Genomic DNA, 15,304 nt, shown 5'->3' with positions numbered 1-15,304 from the left:
TGTTAACGGCTGCTCAAATAAGTAAATATAAGTCAATGCAGATGAGCAATGGACTCCCTTTCATGGTAGGGGAAAGAAAATGCTTACGCTACCTCACTCCACTTTATCAATTTGTTTACCAGGTGGCTGCTAGCCATCTGGAATATTGTTTACTTGTGTACTTTTTTTCTCATATGCAATAGTTTTACCAAATGTCTGCAAGCACGGTTCTCAATCTCCAGAGTTTTTGTAGCGTAGCAGTCCGAATAAACACAGACCCACACGTACAAGTGTCTTGTTTTTAGGGTATGTGAGCTTGCCAAAAGTGACTGTGAATGGCTAAGTAAACAAGACAGCTATGCGAGCCTAGGCCTTCAACTGATTGCCCTGAAGTGAAATAACATTCCTTGGCGTGCCTCACATTTTTACTACTGTGTTAATGATGCCAAATAGAGGCCTGCTAGGTAGCACTCTAATTAGTGCCTCTGAATGGGATAGTTTCAGCCTTTGTCTGCTGGGATTGTCTTGAAAGCACGTCTTGATTTTGAGCGCCACTTTTGTCACTCACCGGGTGTCATTCTCTAGTAGCACATAAAGGTGTTGTATCCTATTGTCACTGTTTCATTGTGTTCACCTTTTCAAGTGGCAGGCCCCCATTTTGAGTCAAAACTGAGGTACCCCTGAAAACATCAACCTGGATTTCTAGCAGACAAGCTTATAGTTCAGTCTGACCATACGAGGTGGGTTATTCTCTCTCTGAATCACTTTTGTCAGGAATTATCTGGAAGGATATTTTTATTGCTTCCATTTTCTCGACTGCCTCCGGGCTCGTCTGTGCTTTAATTAGCAGTGTAAGACCCCTTTTCCCCGGTGGGTTTCCCAAACTTGTAAAGGACTGCTAAGACACCATGAAGGCTAAAAGGCCAGTCAGTTAAGTTAAAGTCTTTTTCTGCCTACTGCCAACAGAAGGGGCTCATCAGCATATGTGTGTGTGTGTGTGTGTGCGTGCGTGTGTGCGTGTGCGCGTGCGCGTGTGTGTGTGTGAAGAACAGTAAATCCAAGCAGCCGTCCCTCAAGGCTTTGTTCCTGATGGGAATGGGGCCCTCAGCAAAGAAAGGGACAGGGTCATCATTTTTTAACCACTGTTTAGCTCAGGTCATGAAAACCACTGTTCTCGGGTCGTGAATTTTGAATACCATGATCTTTAGCCGCCCTAGCTGCTTCCCAGGAAATATTTGCTCAGAAAAGAGAAGCATTTAAAAACCAAAATGGTATCACAAGACCATAATAGATTGTCACTAACTTAGTGTATAATGTCTACTCTCCCCATCAAAAATATAGTTAAATTGTTACATCTTTTAGATTTAGTTGTGTGTGTGTGTGGGGAGGGGTGGCGGGGGTGGGGGGAGTCAAGCTTCTCAAACTCCTCTCCCTTTCTCCTCTTCACGCCCCAAGCCACCATACACCTTTTTTTTCTCCTTTTCCCTTCAACTTGTCTGCTTATCCCTGGCGAATGAATTAAATGAAGTTACTAGATATGAGTGCTTAAGAGGCCAGGGCCTCCGAGGCCTGCCAAGTCTCTCCGAAGCTTGGCTCACTCATCCATGTCACCTTCTTCTGTTGTTTCAGCTACTGGCTGACTTATTTGTATTTCGCTTTCTCTCTTCTCAAGCGTCTCGCAGTGGTGGCTTGTTTTCCCCCTTCAGTGAGTAAACACAGTGATTTTTTTGCGTGTTAACTTTTAATTTTTAATGAGAATAAGGAGATACATTATCCATGTGAACCTAGATGGAACAGCCTCAAAGATAGCAGTTGAGGGACAGGGCCGACTGAAAAGCTGTCTCTCTTGCTGCTAGCCTGGTTTGACAACACCAACATTATGTCTGGGAAGCCGTCAGGAGAGGGGAATGTTTTTTTTTTGTTCTTTTGAAAACAACAGTTGATAAATTCATCTATTGTCCAATTTCCCGTGGTCTATCTCTGTATGATTAGGTCTTACAAGCTACTTTTCTTTAATAACCACAAGGAAATGTAACATGAGGTGCACATGAGGCACATTTGTTTCCTCTTTGGAGCAAAGCAGCATTATATTACAATGCATTTCCGCTGAACTCTTGAGGAAGAGGTACAAAGTAACTGGTTCTGTTAGAGAGTGCAGCCTCTGCAGCATATAGGTGCTCTGGGAAAAACGGTATTGTGATGGGATGTTTGAATGCAGAACAGAATTGAATAGACACAGTCAGCTTCCCAGATACATGCTTAGGCCTGTAGAATGTGGAGCGCTTTGCTTGTAACTGCACCGGTTGTCTCCTTTCATTATCGGTTAATGGTGCCCAACTTGACAGAGCCATGTGATAAACAGAGGAGCTGTGAAATCCTGGAGGTGGAGTTCTCGCCTGCCTGATAATGGGATCTCATCTGCTGAAGAGGCAGCCTGCTGGTGCTGCATGCTGCTGCTGTGGAAGCCAATCCAGGCCTGCATGGCCGCCTGGGGATTCAGAGCATTTACCCTCACTGCTGTTCCAGGTCAACCCAAGACAGACCTACCAGAAATGGTTAGCAGTAAAGCGCTCTGGCACTCCCCGCATTTTTTTTTACACACTTGTACAAAATGTCTTGTGTGAATTGGACTCTTGGTGCTTTTGTTTTTTCGTTTAAAGGGTGAAATGCTCTTTTCATGGTGCTCATGTTATGTTCCATGTCCCGCTATGGGTTAGTTCTGTGTCATATTTGTTCGTTCTTCTTTGAAATTGGATCTTGCCTTGGGAGTCATGGGCCTGTTGTTCTTTCATGCCTATCAACTATTGATCATTGCATGTGAGAGGGAGAATGAGAAACAGGTTGTATGTGTGTGTATACAAATCATCAACATTGATCCTGTGTAATGTACACCAACTCTGATAAGGCTTGAGGTGCTTGGAGTACCTCACCCCAAACACCCACACACCCCATTTTGAAAGGAAGACAGGCAACATGGTTTGCAGCACAATAAAGGACCCCCACAGCACCCTCAACTCAATTCCTATTGATCCATTCCTTGCAGCCTCTCTGTCCATGTTGGGCTGAGTGCAAAGTAGCCCAATGTGGTGGGTGTTTGCTTTGGTTAATTGGATTTTGAGATGGTGTTTTGGACAATGAAAGTGTATCCACTTGTTTTGGGGGAATGAAAATCTCCCTATTAATTTAGAACCTGACTTAATACTGTAGCCTACATCTTGGTTTTTCTTTATCCCGTGGGAGTGGCAGGAGAGATTTTCAGATGTATTAAGTCAGAGGGGATTTAGAGAAAAAGATTTGTTTTTTAATGATGAGCACAAAGCAGACAAGAAAGGAATGTCATTTAATAATTACAACCTTAACATTCAACCAAAATGAACTTAAAAGCATAACATTAGAGACTGACCTTTAAATGGCTTTTATATATCCTTTAAAGAATATATTTTGGCCCGCTTGCCTGTGCCACTCAGAATGGGTGGAGTTAACTAATTAATTCATTATGTTATGCAAATTAGATCTAGCCAGTGTAGCATACCTTCTTTTTATTCATTCAGTCTTGTCCTCATATTTTTTATACAGTTGAGCAGTTTGCTAGCAGGGTGAACTAAAATGTAAACGTGTGAACATGTACGTGCTGTCAGGTGTGTATAGATGTACTGACAATAGTTGATTTTATTCGTTTAGTAGAGGCTTCATTTGAGCGCTGTAGATTTATTGGTGTGATGCTGTTGCAACGCCTAGTCAGTGCTGCTGCTTTAATATTCCTTACAGCAGCTATGCAAGTGAACGGTTGATCTCGCCCGGGATACTTTGTGTTTGAACCATCTTGCTTACCGATGCAGTTTCGAACGCACTATATCCCAATGGGCAACCATCAATCACGTTTCCCATTGGCGTTCCTTTGTCCCGACGATAATTTGAATCCAGTCCATGTTTTTGTTTTGCTCCTTTTTTTAAGCGTGGTGGGGGTGGAAGGGGTAATTCTCCTTCACTAGTGTCTGGATAAAGAAAGACTAGGTCAGCCATGTGGATGCGTCTGTTGAACAGCTGAAGGGGGGTTCCAGAGACCGAGGGAGCGAGAGAGAGAACGTGGAGTGTGTGCATATGAAAGGGGGAGCGAGGGGGAGAGCGCGCGCGCGTGTGTGTGGAAAAAGGAAGCGGAGCCTGTGAACGGCGAACTCACTGGTTTCCTACCCTCGAACTACAGCATTGCATTTAGCTGTGTATACTTTTCATATGTACACTATCGGGAGCAACAACGCGGCGAAGGGGAATAGAAGCGGCCGTGCGTTTTCGGGAACAGTGCCTCGGCGATTTGTACGTGAATATATTAGTAAAGTGAGGCCGTCTTTTGTTGAAGCAAGTGCTCGTCTCCCTCTGTGCGAGCAGCGGCTCTGTAAAGGATAAAGTGGCTGTGATATTGTTCTGCTTTGGTTCTTGGATTTGGCCCAGGCCAAGAAGTTCGGCGGGTCATTTCTGGCAAGGATTGCGTTTTGAAGTTGTTTGCGGCAGTCTTTGGAACTCTAGATCATCAGACTGGCGGGTGAGTAGTTCATACAAAAAAAAGAAAGATGGGGGAGTTGGGAGGGGGGAGAGGGAGATGTGTGGGGGGATAAAGAGATGGAATGTTGGCAATAATGATGATTACAGCACGAGCTACATGGATGGTGTTTACTAGTAGTGTTTCAAATTTGGTAACATTTGGAAGGGGAAACTCGTGTGACCTCAAGACAAACGTATTTGACTGTTTGAGCGAGCTCAAAGTTGGCTGCATTGTTGTAAAACTTGGCTGTTCCACTGAGCACTCTCTGGAGTGTTGAATAGACCTCCAGGCACCCCCATGACCTAGCCTTTAAAGCTTTTTCAAAACTATTAACTAAGAGTGGAAATAATGATGCGTTTTGTGAGGACACTTGTCAAGTCAGAGACGTATCTCAGAGACTAACAATGAAGTTTCATTACATTCTGTTATCTTTTTAGAAATCTTCCCAGGAAGAAAACATTCACTCTGTCTAGTTTTAATCATGAATCACAAAACATTGCTGTCATGAAGGGGGAACTCTCCAGAGTTGAACTCATATTTGGTGGGATGTTGTGTGTGTGTAGTAATACTCATGTCATAAACTGATTACTAGTTGTTTACCTAAGGTAATTGGACGAGGAATAGAGGTTATGATGAGCTTGCTTCACTAGTAGCCTCCTTGTGTAAGACCACCAAATTAACTTGACTTCCCTCTCCAGCACCCCAGAGGCTGTGAACTCTGCCCTTAGCACATGCAGCTCCCACTGTGGGGGAGTGATGTGTGCTTGTAGTGAAAAGAGCATGCGGGGGCTGTAGAGATGGGGGTGGGGTAGGTTTTGGGATTTGAACGCAGACTATACAGTATTTGTCTCGCAGTCAGTTTATCAGATGTTTTTTTTTTCTTGTGTGAAGAGGATGTGCTTGTTTACTTAAATCGCTGTAAGGTTGGTCAAAGAACACTTCGTTTTCATGTCTGAATAGTCAATAGCTTGATCCTCAAGCTATTTTGGACACATGAGCACAAATATTGCTCTGGCCTTGAACTAGATTTAAATGAAAGAAGGGAAAGCATCAATTCGCCTCATCATGATTGTAAATGTTGTTAAAAAGCAATCTGACAGAATCCCCCCCCCCCTCCCACACTCCCTTTTTGAATGATGTGTCATCAGCTGTTGGTATGCTAGGCTAGTTGTCAAGTGCCAGGTCCTAATTTTCACTGTCCCCAGTTTCCCTGGGCATACTGCCCCCCTCCTCCCCCTACAGAGAAGTGACCTCTAGCTTAATGATTCAGATGTGATTAATCCACTTGAGTGGGACGACACTCCTCTGCTGATACATGGCTCAGAGACTGTAGAGAGATAGTGGATGGGAAGATAAAAACTGACTTTCTCGCCCTGAATCATATGGCCCTAAGATACTGAAGGGGCAATATTAGGTCCTCAGTATGTTTACAATCATCATTACCATGTGGATTGTATTAGTGGGATCTTTGGCGTTGAAAATGTAGCCATGTTTTTCTTTCTTTCTTTGTTAGTGCTTCACGTGAGTTCAAAGCTACATGAAAAGATGGTTATCAGATTAACTCTTTTGCATTGTACAAAAGCAAGCTGTAATCCCTCATTATCTTGGGTAGGTCCTAGGTCTGTTTATCTTAGGGTTGGATGTTATTCATAAACTGCTTGTAGAGAAATAAGGTTGTTAATTTTCAAAATAGCTGCCTTATTGATTTGTGTACTTAAGAAATGGCTTATGCTTGAAATTGTCCAATAAGATGTCAACAACATGGAGCTTTATTCCTATTCAGTATGTGGTTTCAAAAAGTAGCCCGGCCAATGTAATGACTCAGGATTTAGCCCTGGTTTTATGACGATGACTCACTTCCTGTCAGTGAAGGGTTGATACAATGTCTAAGTAGGCCTGTTTTCATAGCAAGATTACTGTCATGACTACAAACAATAAAGGCCAAATAATTTGATCGTAATGAAGTATACATTAAATTGACCAAACCATAGGATCACTGTCTAAACGTAATGAGGAGATAAGCATGTTTTAATCTTGAAATTGTCCTACTACTGAAGTGTGAATGGCATAGACATACATGCAAGCCTATAAGCAGTGATTTTGTTCTAAGGAGAAACATCTTAGGTTTGAGTTTTCTTCCCTAGAGGTAAGAGACATCCGTTTAGTTTCACTACAGCGAATTGAATTAGAGAGGAAGTGGTCAATCCTCTTAATGGAGTTGTGTGTAAGAGCTTTGGAGTGATGTAGTAAGGGATTTAGAAAGCACCGTATTTCACAGAAGACCAAAGATGGATAGACTGCCTAATCTGCCATCTTAAATTTGTAATTATGCGTTTGCCATTAAGAAGTTTCGATTGGCCCAGTACAAGTCAATGGGAATGCACAAGTGGGATTATAATATGGTCTTTGTACATGCCCTGTCAATTCATGTAAACACTAGTAACCATAGTAAATAAATTCACATGCCAGTGAGTCACCTCTCATCATAACAACAACACACACAGCCCCAGAGAGGGAGCAGCAATCCTTCTCATCTTGGAGGAATCATGGAGGGGAAATAGATGGATTAAAGGGACTGTTTACAGCCTGACACGTACACGCTCTCTCTCACACGCACACACACACACACACACTACATACTCATACACGGAGATTATTCATAAAGTGGGTTGTAATGACTCAGTTGCTGCTCGGAGGCAGCTGAATGTTTGACAGGGCATTGGAGAAACGTTATTTAATCTGCTCGCATGATGGCACTCGCTTGGATTACACTGCATTTCTCATTGTGTGTTTGATGGCGGTTCCTCACATAGAATGGACTCGGTGGTTGTCTTTGTCACTTGTCTGTTGGTTTTTGAACAGCTTGGTGTAATGTGTGAGGAAGCGGAGAAAGGACTGTTGTAACTGATGTGGTGTTGGCAGGCTCCCCTTTTGTTTTTTGGTGTATTGAATTCACTGGGTCTGAATAAGATCTTTGTTGCTTTTCATTAATTTTGTCATCAGAGCAGGGATGTCAACGGTTGACTATTAATCGGTTAGCTGCTGAGAATATTTTGACCAGTTACGCATGTCAGTCTATAGGTGAAAGGAGTAGTAAAGGGAAATTGCATGTTTAGCCCTGTTTTAAGGTTACTTATGATCATATACAATGGTTCAGATCAAAACGTTGACAAAACTAGCACTTTTGAGAAAGTCTGATAATTGCTCTACCACCGTTTAGGTCATACAATGGATGTGGGTGGGCACCTTGAAAAATCATTCAAAAACATGTAAAACTCTCGATTAGAAAGACAAGAAGCTCACCAAGGGGATAATTGGTGTCCGTTGGTGTTCTGACATCAGATTCACCACAAAGTATGAATCCTGTAGGGTTTTATTGATCATTTTATGAAATCCATTGACTTGTATTGAAGCAACCGTTGTAGATGTGTAGATCAATCCGCAGAGGGGATTCAGGAAGCGGAACTACTTACGGTAGCTATTGTTATTGTTTATGTTGCTAGGCTACCTAGTTTGCGGAACTTTACACATGTATGTGCTGCGACTAAATAGTTCTATGCTAAATATTTAAAAAAGCCTTTCCAGATGAACTAGAATCTTACTTTATGGCGAATTATATGTCAGAACGCGAACTAACACCTCGGTGAGTTTCTTGTCTTTGAAATTGAGAGTTTAACATGTTTTTTGAATGATTTTTCAAGGTGCCCACCCACATCCATTGTATGACCAAAACGGTGGTAGAGCCATTATCAGACTTTCTCAAAAGTGCTAGTTTTGTCAACGTTTTGATCTGAAACATTGTATATGATCATATGTAACCTTAAAACAGGGCTTATCATGCATTTTCCCTTTACTACTCCTTTAATTAGCAAGACGATTAGCAAAACAGCACAGTGGGGTTCCGTGGTGGCATGGTGGCTAGCTACCGCTAGCGAGCTTTCGGCTCTAGCAACTAGAAAATATAGAAGAGACACTGATTTTCGAACTAATGTGTGGCTTAAACAATGAACTGGCACTGGTGAGGAATCCCAAGGTAGCTACTGTAGAGGTGCGGATGGTTGATGAGTATGCCGACTTGAGCAGGTGAGCGCAACAGTGCCACCCCTACGCCACCACAGTCAAGGAACAGAATGAGAGGCTAGGGGGCAAAGGTAGGGGCCGTGACTACCCTCACTTTTGCAGCGATGACCTGATCAACATGCGGCAAGAAACTTAAGCAACGGCAACAGAAAATGAAATAAAAGGCAAGACATTTACAACACAAAATATTAAAATTGCAGCACCTCTAAATGCCAAAGCTCAGTGAGTCAATGGAGCACCGGACTAAAAGGAAAGCAGCACTTGTATTCACATAATGTTTTGTTTTTTCTCAAAAATGAACCGGTTAGCTACTGGTTATGGGTGCCGGTAAATTGAAAGCAAAATTAACTTTTTTCAGTCTTTTGGACTGACTGTTGACCCCCCCCCCCTCCCCCTCCCATTGGTTTAGCTCAGATGCACTCACTTCTCTCTACCTTAACTATAGAAATCTAAGAGCGGCCAAGTCATAAAGGGAGGTGGAAAATCAATGAAGGAGTCAAGGCCTCCAAGACATTGTTTTTTTTTTCTTTCACCCTTTAGGCCTACATGGATTGAGGCACAGAGCTTGAAGACTGATGTTGAATTTCTGAGTTTCTTGATTCCTTGAGATGGATTTTTTGTCTCTCCATGGAGCAGCCTAAGCCTGTATACCTCTCACCTAACGTCCTTGTCGACTACCTTGCTTGGTGATTCATTTAGAGTACGCTCAGCACAGATATTGGAAAGTTGCTTTGGAAGGAAAAGGTCAGAGAAGATGGGTATAGAGTTGACACAGTATTCGTTCACCCTTCATTAGGTAGCTCATGTTCCTGTAAGACTTATAATTAACCTAATTTAGTCATCGCTTAGTAGTTAAATCTATATTGCAGCCTAATACACTTGAGCGGTTTCGGGTTTATGAAATTGGGAGTGATCTTATTGATCTTATTTATTTGATACAATGTTGCTTCTATGTTAATACATTATTGAAGGTGCCTAAGCATATTTCTCATTTGGCCGGGTGTGGGCTGGACTGAAGGTCAATGACAATGTGGAGAAGTGCTTGGGTATGTCTTAAAGAATTGTATCTGATTCTTGTGTGCATAGAGCAAGGACTGAGTTAAATGTTTAATTAATGTTGACCATTGGCATGGGGGAATAGTGGAAAATTGGGATAATTGAAAATATCTTTTTTCCCCTCCCCTCTCCAACCTTAAAGCAGCTGAGCCCATTGGAGGGCACTTTCACACATGTTAAGTGGGGGGACATCTGGACTTGTTAATTCAGTGCATGGCCATAAAGTGGACTGGCGGTCCCCACAGGGCTGCCCGCCTGCTCTGAAGACTGTCAGATGGAGCCTGCTGTCCCCGTTGCTTCTGTCATTCGCCACTGACTGCCCCTCTAACACCGACATTTATACAAGTAGGAGAGCTGCGGCAAAAAGCCTGCTTTTACTGCCGTCACATTGAGAGGGATCACGCTATGAAATTTAAACACCTCTGATCTTTATCACGGGAGAGTGTAGGAGAGATGAAAAGACAGTACATAAACGGTGAAATAAGTTCTCACTAGATGTGAGGAAAAATAAAATGTCGAAAACGCATAAGGGCTGTAATGTTTGCTTTTATTGAGCATCCATGTTCATTTTCTTACAGAACCCCCCCCCCCCCCCCCCCCCCCCCAAAAAAAGAGTTGGGTTAGTTGCTTGCCTGCGTCTTGCCGGGCTATCCTGTATCATTGCACAGCTAACCACACCCAAACAGAAGCATGGTCACAACAGAGTAAACGCTGTCATTAGTGATGGTGATATTAATGGTCGGTGTCTATTTAGTGTTTGTTGGATGAAGATAGACCTGCCAGGCCCTTCGTTCAAGTGGCGTAACAGTCTTTTTAGTGGCTGTACATCAGGCATGGAAACAAATAATCAAATGACAGATTTCTAAGGAATCAGGAGAGATATGTGGATGCAGTGCTTTCATATCCCATTTGAGTGAGTAAACATTTAATGTGTGTGTAAATGTATCACAGCCTTATTTATGCATAGAAGACTGAATTATACATTAGTCTAATGAATAATGCATCATCCTCGTTCCTTAATGATTACTTGCCAGGCAGCGAATGGTAATATTTGCTGATAAATTTACTCATTGATCTTTGCCTGTGTTTAACCAGTTGTATCCGCTCTCGCCCCGTTTAGCATTTAGGCTACCCTTTAGTCACGGATATAATCAAAAGCCGGGGGTAATTGTCACCGTTTTCAAATTAGATGTCTTTAAAACGGTGTAGTTAAATTCTCCAGAATAATTTCCAGTAGCAACAGTAGTCTATCTCTGCAACATATTTGTCTTAGGCCTTGTAGTGATTTCTAGTTTCTTTTGTATTAAAAATCACTCAGATTTTCTCTTATAAGCCTCTCAGCAGCCTTGGTTTTGTATTTTAGTTATCTTCCAATCTTTGAGATTGATTCAGTTTATATGGAGGCATCAACAACCATGGATTGATGTCATCTGCAATGCTTTGAAACAATTTCACAATATGAGCTGCTGGTTATTCTGCTTCTGTTGTCTTAATCTGTGCTCAGCAAAGGATTTTTTGAAGCCACATTAAACACTGTTGTTAAAAGCCACACAGCTAGATTATTGACTCGTTAGCAGTATAATGGTCTGAGACTAGCACTGCCTAACCCTCAAAGCATTTGCTAGTGTCACTGCGCAAGATAATGCTCCTCCACACAAAAGAGGAAATAATAATTTGTTGCCACTCAATCATTTGATTAGTCCTGTGGGGGGTCACTGCCATTTTCATCTGTCACCGTAGCAACATGGATGGTGAAAATGCAATCCTGTCTATCTGGACAAAAGACGTCCTTGCCTCTTCAACTGAAATAGTAGAAATATCGTTGAGCAGTTATACACAAGTGGGGAATAGGAACTGCTATTTCCACTCACCCTGGTACTTCTAACCCTGTTATTGTTAACCTTCTGTTCTACAGAATCCATGAGATGCCTGCATTCGACTAGCATTGCTCATCCCCCTAAGTGCAGCCGTGTGGGCGCGATGTAACTATTCAACAGCTAGTTTCTTTTTCCACTAATGCTGCCCAAAAGACTGCTGGCCACTCCTCCATTGTTGTCTGCTGGACTGGATCCCGCTGTCCGGTCACAGCAGACTATGGCTGTGCATATGTCATTATTATAATACCACCTTCGATTCGATCCGCCGAGAATCATCAGTGGCCTTTCTCCTCCAAATAATTAGGTAGAGACTGAGAGCTGCCCCAGGCGGTGGGGAAGGAGGGTGATGATCTTCCTGAACTGGCACATCATTCCATTTTTCCCTTAAAGACACACTAATGACTAGGTTTGATGTGTGTCAATGTTCTAAGTTAACTAGTGTTAATTCGGAAGAGGATTTAATGGCCTCGATTGGCAGGGAGAGCCGAAGCAATCAGTGAAAGGCTTGTCTACGACGGGCGGAAGGGGGGGTAATTGATTTAGCTGGCTGGGTTTCTCCCTGAGTAGAGATGACTGCACAATTCAGACATGTAAACAAGAGTAGGCTTGAGAGTTGATGCGCTGGAAGAAAAAAAAAACAACTCATCAAACCGCAGAGTGAAAATAAGACCTCAAAAGTATGAACAGTCTCCTGTTTAGACACCACTAGCTGCACACTGTTGGGTTCAAAACCTGTCTCTCATTTTAGCATCTCAAAACATCCAAATGACATGTTGAAGATGAGGCATCTTGAGGAAATCATTAACTAACGTAGCACGCCCGGACACAAAGGGGGAGTTAAAGACAACAGATGCTGAAAATGTTTGAATCTGCTTATTGGAGCATGCCTCTTGTTTTGAAGCAGCCAAGGAGCTCAATTTATTCATGGTTGACAATCATGCTCTGGCTCTGCACTGCTCATCAACCCGAGCGGCCATTTAACATATTTGTAAAATACATCTCACGTTTATGTATTCATTTATTTCAATCTGAAGTCTCCAGGGCTAGCCAAAAGCATAAAACACGTGTGTGTGTGTGTGTCTGGTTACATGTGGAGTTTGGTTTAGTTATTTCCTCACCAGAAACCTGTTTGTGGTGTGACATGGGGATGTTTAATTCCAGTTTTTGTGCGGTGAATCGTAGTTCACAGACTTGACAACATTTTGATTTTCTACAGTCATTTAAGGTAAAGAAAACAATTAACACAAAGTTATCCATCCACAGATTGGTCAAATATCAAAGGTTTCCTAAGAAATCTGTAAGCTATTACTCATGTCTTAGCGTTCAACATTTACCTGTCAAAAAACAAACACTCCAAACCACAGGAAGAACGCCAGGGCCAGGGACAGCAGGTGAACCCTTAGCAGTGTAACAAGACACCGTGGATAGCTACACTTCAAAATGGAGTCATTTGCAATTAGATTCTTACAGCATCAAAACAAGGTGTTGGCTGAGACAGCACACCATTTCTACTCCATCCATACACACACACACACACACACACACACACACACACACACACACACACACACACACACACACACACAGAGTTCCCCCTTGGTGGAGATCCCCTGCCCTGATAGGCTTCACAGACGGGTATCTACACTTGTAGATAATCCTTTTGAATAAACGGGTCTTTGTTGTACGGGGGGCTGGGGCGGGGGGGGGGGGGTTTGTGGGGTAAAAAAAAAAGAAAAAAAAAGCAGAGATTTGGAATCTTAAATGCTTATCACCTCTGTACGATCCACCACTCTGCCAGGATAAATATTTAATGAAGGGGTGGCTGAAATAGAGCTGTTACAGACTGCTGCTGCTGGTGAGAGATGGAGCTTCTATTTATACCCCCTCCCCCCCCCCCCCATACTATTCCATAAACTAATGGCATTGGTAGACAGCCCAAGGTTATTAGTGGGAGATGGGAGTAGTGTCTCTGTGTGTGTTTAGGAGGGAAGTTATTTGGCCTCACCGCAGTGGCATAAGTAAGCCTTGTAAGTATGCATTTTACTTGCTGTTGTGTGCAGGCGTATGAATCCTTTTTGTTTTATGGAAATAGGCTACCCAGACACTGATGCTATCCACACAGGCCTTTGTTTTTCTGAAACTAGAGAAATAGCCTGGGCTTATGTCTTAGTTTACCTAATTTGTTTCAGTCCTACACAAGTCAAAGCAGTTGCTTAAGTAGTTTGGGTAGGTTGGACTTAGAAACGTTTTTCCCCCCTCAATTTGAAGATACTGAGGTGAAGACAGTCGACGGTGTGTGTGTTCACCGATCACCGGTCAAGACTTCTGATTCATCTTGTTGTCATTACATGATGACTGTGCCAACAGCAATTACTTGCGCCCTCAAACACCTTCGCCATCAGTCTCGCTGCGTTTTCTCCGGTGCTCCTCCAATCAGCACGGAGCGGACTCTAAGGACTGCGTTTCTGCCGAGGGAAATTTTTCCGTAAACACTTCCGAGTTCTTCAGGCACTTCTGATCGCTGCTGTTGGGTTACCAGCTGTTTCCCCTGCTCATCTGCCCAGAAGAGTGCCAAGATCAATACAAGCTCTTTAGTGCAAATCTAATTTGATCAGCTCTGGCTTTAGTACTGCTGATCAGAGATTTAGGCCTATTTCTGTAGTTGTTGCGCAATACAAAACTTAATCAACTCTCCAGTGTCTGATAGGCTCCGATATTTTAGTCTGCCTCAACTCCCATAGACATCAGCTAGGAGGGATCTCGTATTCATTATCGAGTTGTTGGTCCAGCCGTCGAGGAGGACGGGGAACTGCTGTGTAAACTGATACGGAACGGTTTTGCTGAGTGTAGCAGGAATGTTGCCTTTTCTGAAGCAGGGCATCTTCTGGCATCATAAATAAAACTAAGGGCATGTTTTCAGATGGATGATCCATCTCTGTTTGACGGTGTGCAGATAGAGAGAGAGAGAGAGAGAAATCAGGGGTTGAAGGGCATATTGACCCCCTTGTTCTGAAAAGCTAAGAGCCAGACTCTCCAGTGCCCCTGTGTTCCCCATTAATTATTGTTTGATGCTAATAAAAGAGAGGAGAGGGGGGGGGGGGTGTTATAAAACATTATTATTCATTGCAGTGTTTGCCTAGATGAGGCGCACCCCCCCAACCACGTCCCTCTCTGGCCTTACAGAGGAAAGAGAGGCAGCCTGTCAGTTTAGTGTGCCGGGCAAAGATGTCCCCTCAGCCTTTTAAGGAGTGGACAGAGGTGAAGGGCGCCATTTGCCCGAGTGATATATGAGGGGAGACAGCAATATATGTAAGGAGCTGCTGAAAGAAAGATAGGAGAAGGTCAAGGAACATTACACTTCAGCCATTTATACACCAGCATATAGTCTGGCCTGCACCCCAAATACAGACGCTTAGCTGCACCGGCCTAAGGTTTTACTTTTTCCTTGGTCAATGGCCTACTCATTTCGATTGACACGTGCGTATGTATGTGTGTGTGTGTGTGTGTGTGTGTGTATACACACATTCGTATGAATGCAGCACTGTGGGCGAACGCGCTTCTCAGTGGCTTTTTATAAGCTCAACGCAGATGCATTGGCAGGCTATTTTAACAAGGCTGCAGCTCCTAGCTACCTCCCTGAACGGCTCTCCTAGATCTCCACGGAGCATGCTGTCGCAGGGAGGTGTGGGGAGGGGTGTGTGTGCGTGTGTGTGTGTGGGGGGGGGGGCGACAGAGGTTGATTTCCTATGCGCGAGCGCAGCATATGGTGTGC

Source organism: Borostomias antarcticus (genome assembly GCF_949987555.1).
Source record: "Borostomias antarcticus genome assembly, chromosome: 3".
Classification (NCBI taxonomy): domain Eukaryota; kingdom Metazoa; phylum Chordata; class Actinopteri; order Stomiiformes; family Stomiidae; genus Borostomias; species Borostomias antarcticus.
This window is presented reverse-complemented; position numbering follows the sequence as displayed.